Source organism: Spinacia oleracea, chromosome 6 (assembly GCF_020520425.1).
Source record: "Spinacia oleracea cultivar Varoflay chromosome 6, BTI_SOV_V1, whole genome shotgun sequence".
NCBI lineage: Eukaryota > Viridiplantae > Streptophyta > Magnoliopsida > Caryophyllales > Amaranthaceae > Spinacia > Spinacia oleracea.
The window spans coordinates 83431116-83441631 of record NC_079492.1 but is presented as its reverse complement, the minus strand read 5'-3'; the positions used below and the strand labels follow the sequence as shown (position 1 = coordinate 83441631).

At 40.7% G+C, this 10516-nt stretch overlaps 1 long non-coding RNA gene across 1 annotated transcript; it reads right to left on the bottom strand.

Annotated features, from left to right (window-relative positions):
* On the bottom strand, positions 1–634 carry LOC130464295 (uncharacterized). Its single transcript, XR_008924679.1, has 3 exons — positions 415–634; positions 235–332; positions 1–92 (listed from the first exon to the last, which is right to left on the bottom strand). It is a non-coding gene; the product is annotated as an uncharacterized lncRNA (long non-coding RNA).
* Positions 635–10516: the final 9882 nt, after the last annotated feature.

Genomic DNA, 10516 nt, shown 5'->3' with positions numbered 1-10516 from the left:
TACTCACCAAGACCATTACTATCTCTGAGCTCATACTTGATATGAGGCTGCCTCCCAACAAACCCATCACCCTCTACAATATCAGGCACCATCTGAAATCAAAATCCTCAATCAAAAGTTCAAACAATTGCTAAAAATGTTCGAATTTACAAACTAACTAACACAATTCATCAAAACAATATAAAAAGTAAAAATTAATTGAAGTTGGATTCATGGTAAAGAGGGGGGAAATACCTAAGAAATAAGGTAATCAATGACGGCGGCGACGTTAACCGAAGATCCAGCTCCAACGGTTTGGCGTTTCACCCAACCTTAAAAACCCTAGAAATAGGCTGATAAACAAGAACCCTTGAAATCTTCTATACACCGTAGGCTGATAAACAAGAACCCTAATTAACATAAATTGCACTGTACCTAAATCGCCGACGAACTAATTCGCAGAATTGGATCGGAGACTCGCTAGCAATCGAGCTGCACTGCTTTGAAATGTCTCCTTCTTCGCGGCGGAATCTAGGATTTTTCTCTTCGAGCCGTGTTTTCGCAAATCTTGATTTTTCCGGGTAAATTAAAGGCAAAATACGTATAGTGGTTAGAGGAGATTTCAAATGAATGAAAGATTGAGAGGTATTGACATCTCATGGATGGAGTTCTGGAAAGAAGAAGAGAGAGAAAAAGAGGGTATTGACATCTCCTGAATGGAGTTCTGGAAAGAAGAAAAAGAGAGAAAAAGAGGGTATTGACATCTCGTTCCGAATTTTTTTTACCTCCTCTGCGTCGCAGAATTACTAATCTGCGACGCAGGGGACTTAAAGAGTCATTTGCGTCGCAGATTAGTAATTCTGCGACGCAAAGGAGGTAATATTTTGCGTCGCATTATTACTAATCTGCGACGCAAATGACTCTGAGAACATTTTAGAGTCATTTGCGTCGCAGATTAATAATTCTGCGACGCAAATGACTAATTTTAAAGCTTAGAACTGTCAATTGCGTCACATGTTTAAATGTGCGAGGCAAATGTGGTTTGTTTGTCTTTGTTAAGGCGCAGCCTAGACAGGCGGTCAGCAATATCTTCCTCCGTTGGTTCATAGCCTAAGCCAAAGGGAGTAGATTTGTTGGGAAAAGGATGGAATGTGTATTCCTTCTTCCTTATGCCCAATGGGGTTCTTGGGAAATAACCTTGAGCTAACAGCATTCTAGGGATAACTCGGGATGCATGCGGGTCTAGGAATGCTGGATCATAATCTTCGATGAACTGGATTGTTTCTTCCATTTGAAACCCGTAAAGGTCGTCTGCAGTTTCACCCGTTCCAACCATAGTGCAACTGACGTCGAGAGGAGGGGCACGGATTTCTAGTATTACCCCGTTATGGTTAAGTTTAACCATTTGGTGCAAGGTAGAAGCCACACCTTCTAAGTCATGGAACCAAGGTCTCCCCAAGAGGAGGTTGAAAGTGGGCTTGATGTCGATTATTTGAAACTCTGTGGTGCGTGCCACTGGCCCGGTTTGTATGGTAAGGTTGATTTTTCCCAATACAGGCCTTCGGGAGTTATCATAAGCTCGTACCCCTTGCGTGGAGGTTTGGAAGTCATCGTTTCCTACCCCCAAGCAATGGGTGGTTCGCAATGGGCAGACATTAATCGCCGAACCATTATCTACGAGCGCTAGGGGGATGTTTTGTCCTTTGCATGCAACCACTAGGTAAAGGGCTTTATTGTGAGCACCCCCCTCTTTGGGCAAGTCTTTGTCAGTGAAAACTGTGGCTTTTTCTCCGGCATCTCTCGTGACATGGCTAACCAATGAGTCAGGTGTGATATCTGTAGGTACTGAGATGAGGTTGAGTGAGCGAATAAGCTTTTCGCGATGTTCCTTTGAAGTACACATGAGATCCCAGATGGTAATCTCGGCCTTGGTTCTTTTTAGTTGTTTCAGGAGAGGATTTTCAATGACTTCTGCGACGGTGGCGTGCCGTCCATTCTCAGGAGTTTGCCTAACCGGGATGTCGTCCATAGGAGGTGGGTGAATATCCGGTTGGTATATTCTTCCGGATCGGGTGAGGTTGTCGACCTCGGGCTCCTGAGGGGTGGTGTCAATGAGAGCATACCCGGGCCAAGTTTCGGTGAAGAGGTCCTGGCCCGATACTTGAGATAGGTAAATATCTTCAGCATCATCATCCCACACACCGCACACTTCTCTCTCGATTCGATCCATAGGGACCACAGCGAGTGGTGCACCTTGAGGCGTGATGTACACCGTGGGGTCGAAATTCTCTGGTTGGTCGAGAGAGATTTGACAAGAGCCGAGTGGGCTCTTGTTGTTGTTGGGTTTGCCAACGTTAGGGAGAGGTATCACTTCATCCTCTATCATGTCCTGGATCGTATGTTTTAGATTCCAGCAGTTTTCAGTGTCATGCCCATTTCCTTGATGGAATTTGCAGTAAGTACCTTCGACCCAATATTTGCTTTTGACAGGAGGGTCACGGGTGGGGCCTATAGGTCTCAACTTTCCTTGATTGGTTAGTCTTTCAAAGGCTTGTACCAAAGTCGACCCGAGTGGGGCAAACTTTCGGTCTCGGACCCATCTTCCGGGGCTTCTTCGGGCGGGAGTCTCTTTTACAGCATGGACTTCTTGGGCTTGGGATGTGTTACTCCGATTATAGGTGTTATTTTTATATGTGGGTTTGCTTTGTATGGTTTTGGCGAGGTCGTCCTCGATCTTTATTCCCACATCATAAACTCTTTTGAAAGTGTCAAGTCCCAGGTACCTAAGGTGTTGTCTGTAAGCCGGGTCCAGGTTGTCAATGAATTTTTGGACCAATTCTGTTTCGGGAGGCCTATTGATTAGCTGGGCCGCCTGGTCTCTCCATCTAGCAAAGTAGGTCGTGAAACCCTCATTTTTCTTTTGGAAGAGAACTTCCAGCTCGCGCATGGTGACTTTGAAATCCATGTTCGACGAGTATTGCTTGATGAAGACATTGACAAAGTCTTCCCAAGTGGGGAAGAGCTTAGGGTCCTGGTGATAGTACCATTTGAGCGGCACAGGTTCCAAGGACAAAGGAAAGCAGGTAAGTACATGGACTTATCCACGCCTTTCAAGTTCATGGCATTCACAAAGCTCAGTAGATGATCACGGGGGTTGTCCGTGGCCTTGAACTTTGGTAAGTCAGATGAACTTAACTTTTCTGGTAGTTTGCCAGGAAAAGGTTCAGGATCGAGGGAGAAGTATTTGCTCCCCATGGTTTGCTGTAGGACCATTTTTTCAATCCTCTTCTCGTTATCGAGGTCATTTTTGGCTTGCGCAGCCGCTAAAGCTTCATTTTCCATTTTCAATTGGCCCATAAGTTGGGTCATTTGAACCATCTGGTCTCGCAAATCTTCGATGGACATGTTTGAAGGTGCGAATTGAAGTTGGGGAAGCGGAGATCCTTGAAATGAGGGACGACGGACGGAGCTTGGAGTCACTAAACCTGATGTTGGTGATGTATCTTCGAGACGCACTAACCGTTGATTCCCTGATCGGCGCCAAGTGGCAGGACCAGTCCTAGGCATAAGATAAGCTAAAGTTTAGGTTCCCAAACTTTCAAGCATTACTTATTCTAGACTTCGACTCTCTCTATTGGTTTTTCACTCTTTCTTTTGTTGGTACACTTTTTGGTTTTTTTTTTCTTTTGGTCATTCTTTGGATTTTCGTAACACTTGCCCGTGTGACTTTCATAGTTGTTAGCATGTTCGGTCTTTTAGTGCCGAGCATTGTCGTCGTAGGAGGCCTAACAACGACGCAAAGAGTTATTAATTTTTTACGAGTCGCTTTTGAAATCGAGTGCTTTTCTTTCGCCCTCGTAGCAATTCTTTTTACGAACATTTTTTTGTGCTACGTATTTTCCTTTCGCGCGGGCACCGAGGCTGCTGCGCCTGACCAGAAGGCCAAGCAGCAACTTCAGCGCCCATTGAGGGGCGTGAGAAATTCTGGCGCCCAGCCAGGGGCGTTGAAAATGCGTCCCTGGCTGGTTCTCGTTTTCTGTCTTCTGTTTATGCGACTTCGATTTGTGTGCTTGCCTAATAATGTCCTTTACGCGTAGCAGCGTTTGTGGGATTCATTACAGGCCATCCCGAGCGTCGCTTATTTTTGTGGCGATCATTCGGGTTTGCGGAACACGTATTTCGGTATAACTCTTTGGCAAATTAGTCTATGAATGTTTGGGCAATTTTTAAGGTCGTTGGTTTTCTAGGATAGTTTGTCACACACAATCACATATTTCGCTACACATAACTAACATTCATCATAAGGCGATAATAACATGCTAAGGAAGCCAGAATTCAGTGCGGTTTTTACCTATTTAATCGTGTACATAAATTTCAGATCGTCCCAACTTAATAAGGAAATAAACGCGGCTCAGCGGTGGATTTTTCCCTTGGGCTAGGTCCCCTTACTACTTGAGCGAGAATTACAATAAACTCCCCAGCGGAGTCGCTACTGTGAGGGGGTCAGAAAAGACTGGTTTAGGGTCTTTTCTTACTTCTTCCCTCGCGGATGTGTGGCAAGCAATATCAAGTAAAATCGGACTAACTGTGGGAAATTAGCCTTTTTTACTAGTTTATGGAGTCGCCATTCATTTTTACAAAACTAGCAAAACCCGGTTGTTGTGATACGTGAGTACAAGCTTGTGAGACTCAGGCTCAACGTATTTGACAACAACAGCCTTAGGTTCCCTTGTGATTCCTGGTGTGGGAATCGCTCAACATACATCCAACGGAGTAGAGATTGAGGGTTTAGGGGATATTTACTAATACAGGGAGTGCCACGTATTAGCCCAAGAAGCGGTCCTTACTAGTTCAATGTAACGAAGATGGGACATGCGTTAGACTACATTACTAATCTGATTTATTTTTAATGCACAAATATTAACTAACCATCGTCAAAGGGGTATTTAGATTGATTTATGGTACCTAATAATAATCTGTATTGTCCAAGGAATATCTTATTATGCGTGATAAATAATCAGATTAAGTTTGACAGATTTATAATGGTGATTAAAGCAATAAATCAGATTATGGCACTTTACAATATAGTTTTGGCTATATTGCGATTCTCAGAAAACTAACCACTTGGATTTACTCTCTTTACTTTTATTCAACGAACTTTCCTCGACATGACTAGACTCTTGTGCAGGATCCAGGCTTAATTCGAGTGTTTATGACGGTAGAGTTCCGCTTAACAATAGTTAATATGGAGGGACTATGAAGTATACAGAGTGTGCTGGACAATTATAAAAACGTATAGAGATTTAGTCTTAGGCTTGTAGGTTGATTATAGTATGAGAATTAATGTTGGTGCCTTTACTCGGCTGATTTAGCCTCTATTTATAAGAAATAAGTGCCGTTAAATATAGGAATTATCAGAATTTGAAGGACGTTGAAAAGCATGTGGGTGCAACAAATCTTTCGCGCACAGCACCTGTGCGTGAGAAATGTCTTGCGCACAGGTGCAGACGCCAGATTTGTTCTAGAGTTTGTTTTTGAGTTGAATTATAACGGATAAGCGAGATATTATATTGTTTCCGCATGAATGCTGGCGCGAGGGTTTAGCTAGGGGCCCGGTGCGCAAGAGTTTTCTTGCGCACGAATCTTTTTTCATGAGTTTTATCCCTTTTATTTGGAGTTTAATTCGATTTTATGCATTATTTAAAACTCTTTTTACGTTTCAATCCTTATTTTCAGTTATTCTCAACTAAAACTCTATTTTAATCCTTTTTTCTATTTTTTAGGACTTTAGGAATTTAATTGGAATGTAATTAGAATTCCTTTATGCTTTTCAATCTTTTCTAGGAAATTAATTGGAGTGCAACTAATATTCCTTTATGCTTTATAATTTTTATTGGAATGCAATTAAAATCCTTTTGACACAAATCTATCTTGGATGGTTTACTATTTTTAGCGACCACTTAGGGAGGCAGCTACTATAAATAGCAGATACTATAAAAAGAAACTTGGGTGGTAATGAGCCGGTCAGTCTTATAATGTTTGTTGCTTGATCAGGAATGTGTTTTCCAAGTGGCTTATAGCCTGAGACAAAATGTAGGCGTCTACATTATTGTTTAGTGCTTTCGGAAAACTCTCCTCGCATTCTGAATATCTTCAATGACTCCGTGAGAAGTATCAGTTCAGGTCAATAAATTTTCAATGACTCGTGAGAGAACTATTGACATTCCTAGTGATGACCCTTAAGTCAAATGTTATCACTTGGGGGCTCGTGAGACCCTCGCCTACACTTGATCTCATTCAGACTAAGTTCCTGGAATGCACTCCGTCTACCAATACTTTGATTATCATCTTAAATCAGACTCATTCAAAGTGGGGGTTAACTGTAGACAGCTACATTTGTCCCTAGGCCCGAAGCGGTGAGTTCGATGATGAAACCAAACACTGATTGTCTACGATTTCCTAAGTATGCGACGAATGACCTGTGCCTGACTGACCCAATCCCAAAACCCATATTTCCATTTTTAGTAACTATTATTTATAGTAACTGTTGTACTTAACCAGGTACTACCCATAATATTAATCGTATGAGATAGATTCTAAAGTGATTGCTTCTCATTACGACTGATCCTTGAGGAAAAGATAAGAGTTACACTCCAAATAGTATCATTAAAGAATTAAAACTGTGATTAAGATATAAATTCGGAATAAAACTGGAAAATCTGGAATCCCCCCGTGGAAACACCAGCACTAGAAATTTCTAGCGCATGGCACACACGCATTGCAATAATCCACCGCTCAGACGTCATCGCCATAAAATTATGGTTCTATAGTTTGATTCTCAGCAAATCACGACACATATAGTTTTTTGAATGAGCTGTCAATGAGTTAGCATAAACAAATCCGACGCTTCAAAGCTCAGCGCTACAATATTCTAGCGCATACAAGGCCAACGCCACTTTTTTCTGGCGCTGCCATTTGATTTTCACAAAAACTCAAACTCTTCAAATGTGTATCTTATTTCGGCTGGTTACACTATCAATATGACCCTCTAGAATCTGGAAAATGGCACCAATGACCAATTACCAATTACCAATTACCATTAAGTTACCCCCACACACCCTAAGCTTGAGTATTAACTGAAGCTACACTCTGTCCCGTATTTGCAACCGTCTACCATATTAACACACTACTAAGCAGACTATGTGCGCATTATCGCTCAGCCCAGCCTGAATACTGCCAAAATTCTGACCAAATCCCAAACCTAAACTAAGGAATTCAAAGAAAACTCTGGAAGAATCTCACCAAACAGTCAGTTAGTTACCTGGAAGTTCGAAGCAGATAAAGGGAGGTTAGTAGAGACTGTAGGGGAATACAGTTAAACATACATAACATGTGCGGAACAATCCCCAAAGCCAGGAAACATGTATAAAGCACAGATTAAGCAAACTTACATTCTAAGCGTATTTTCCCGAGTAATCTGTCAATGAACACGAACAAAGAACTCCACTTGTCGTTCCTCTACTTGGTTCACCGACACGTTCAGATCCGTCTTGATAACCGTAGCTTAGACAATCAATCAAGAGTTTTTATCTTTTTGGGAAGAACAGTTTTCACAGAGAGAAAACTAAGAACGTAATATTCAGAATTAGGTTTAGGGTTTTTTTGGAAAAACGATGTGTACTGAGTTGTGTGAAAATACAATAACCTAATTGTATTAAATGATGTAACCGGCCAAAGACCAAGTGGCCTTGACCGGCCACATCAACACACATGCCCAACCCAACGCCCAGCCACACACTGCAGGCCGAAGCCCACAGCGCGCGCAACCGAGCAGTTGAGCCATGGAGCTTGCTCGCTCGTCGCTGCTATGCTGCTGCTGCTGTTGCGTGCTCGTGCCACAACGCGGGCTGGCTTGCTAGCCTTGCTCGCGAGCTCGTTGGCTCGTTGGGCCTTGCACGCTTGCGTGCTTGGCTCGACGGGCCGGCAGCTCCGATGCCTTTCGTATTCGCGACTAATACCTTACGGCTATTATTTATCGTATCGTAAACAACGAATCACCGTCGTACGATACGATTTATTCGTTTCCCTTAGCTTACGAATATTTACGATACGATATACGATTCCGATGCAATGTTGTATCGTATAATACATTTTCCAAAACTAATTCCCGAAAAGCTATTAAATGAATTTCCGATTCATTTAATTCAGTGATCTGTTACATGTCATTGGTGTGACCTTGTAGGTCCAGTCAAGAGTAAGTTGTGAGCTTAATATTCATTAGAACTCACTGATCGGAAGCATTGCTCCAGCTAGTTGTTCCGGTCACTTGATCTCGCTGAATTAATTGTTCGCAATTAATCTGAACCTTGGTTATTAGACTTAATGCACCTTGGCTGAAGGACATATTTCCTTTAGTCTCCTACTTGTCATTCAGACAAGTGTGCATTCACATTCCTTTGTCACTTAGTGTTGTTTACTGAACATAAGGTAAGATCCAAGCCATCCTTATTAGGTCCAGAAGTGTTTCTCAGATTATAGAGATCAACTGTTAAACTTTTACAGAAGGTTAAGCCTTAACCATTCTGAGTACGGCCATGCATTTTACAGTATCTAACTCTCCGAGAGGCCTTGTTACACAACAACACCATATCCTATCAAAGATAGGAGGACAATCCATTCTTGAAATCTATGAACACTCACTTTGATTCATAGTACGCCCAATAACTGCTTTTATAGCCTCCTTTTACGGTGCGACGTTTAGGTAGCATTAAAGCGAACTAATTCTCAAACGAGCAGACATAATCGCTCATGTTCTGAGGAATTGTTCTAATCACCATTAATGAGAACTACTTATGACATGACTTTAATCTATTAAAGTGTTCTCATGGTCAATCCGATACAAGATCCAATAAGTATCTATGCAAAAGATTCTGACATCCAGTCAATTTAGTTCAAGAAAAATAACCAAAATCTACTTGCAATCTAATCATCATTAGTCATTGGTCTTCCACCTTTCAATGACCTGAATTAGGGATCCTTTGTGACTTCAATATTCAAGTTCACTTATGGGTGTTTCTTTGTCAAAGAATCCATATTGACATCCCATTTGAAAGTTTTGAATCACTTGGACTTCATCATTTAATACTAAACCAAGATTAAATGATCTATGAAATGTAATTTCATAAATGATAAATGTTTAAACCAAATTCTTACCAATTTGTGGGCCTCTAACCCAAAATCAAGCATTTAATGTTTTACATATATAGGCCTTTCACCCAATACTTAAAACCTTCATGGAACTCAAACTTGATTCCATTTCTACATATGAATGTTGTGTCTCATTCAATGTAGAGGTTTAGTTTATCATACTTTGCTATTCTGAGCATCCTTTCTATCGAAGGTCTTTCGATGTAAGTTGAAAAGATCTTTGAATATGTTTATAGAATGATCTAGTATTTCATTACTGTTAGAATGATTCTCATATTCAAAATAGAAAATTATTCAGATAGCAGACTTGTGATCAACCTGAGTTCATTGAAGAACTCCCACTAGAAACAATTCCCTTTTATTGTTTCTTAGGCAATAATGAATTCATTTCAATTTTGTAGAATTGCAAATGATACCATCCTTTTGGAATACTCCAACCAGTTCACAGAGATGTGGGAGATACATCTTTCAACTGAGAACTTTGAAACTAATCTTTGATTCAGTTTCCCATGCATCACATATGGTTCAGAACCTATGTTACCACCTTTTAATCACGACGCCTAATTTCCCGTATATGTTTGTGGTTTGCCTAACAACAAGATTCAACTTTTGCTTAGGCAAATGCATGTAGAATCAAAAATTTAGTTCATCTTCACTTCCTCTTCTCAAGTGCTCATCATACATATCCAAATGTATTAGATGTTCTTGATATGATTCTAATGATCTTTGATCTAGATCAATAGAGACTGGTATAAACTCGTCACGATCCAATGTTTACGAGTTATCTTGGCGATCTATATATCACATCATACATGATTGATTGTCATGCAAAAACCATTCGCATTTTAAAATCTATCCATGTAACTTTTAGCTTTATTCTGTTTCAAGAGATAATGAATCTTGCTAAAATCTTGGCATTTCCATGTGATATAAGGTGAAGGCACCTCTTCAAGGTCCTTCATGTTTAACTTTAGTGATAACAGCCTAGCTTTATACTTAGTTAAAGCATTCATTACTTAGACTTACTCATATGGGTTGAGAGTCTCTTTTGAATCTCTCAATTGTGTTTGATTTAGTAATTACTTTTACAGAATCCAAACAACGCTTTAGATCCTATCCAATAGATCTTTAACCCAGTATCTTCTAAGTTTCTCCATGATTCTAATATTGACAAATACTTTCAAATCTAACCAATTAGAATTTGAATGTCATTTTCAATAGAGAGATATGTATCTCATATGTAGAACCAATAAACTTGACTTAGCTCCCACTAAACTCATCATCTACAAGATGATCCATGTTTTCATAAAGCTATGATTTCTCAATAGCC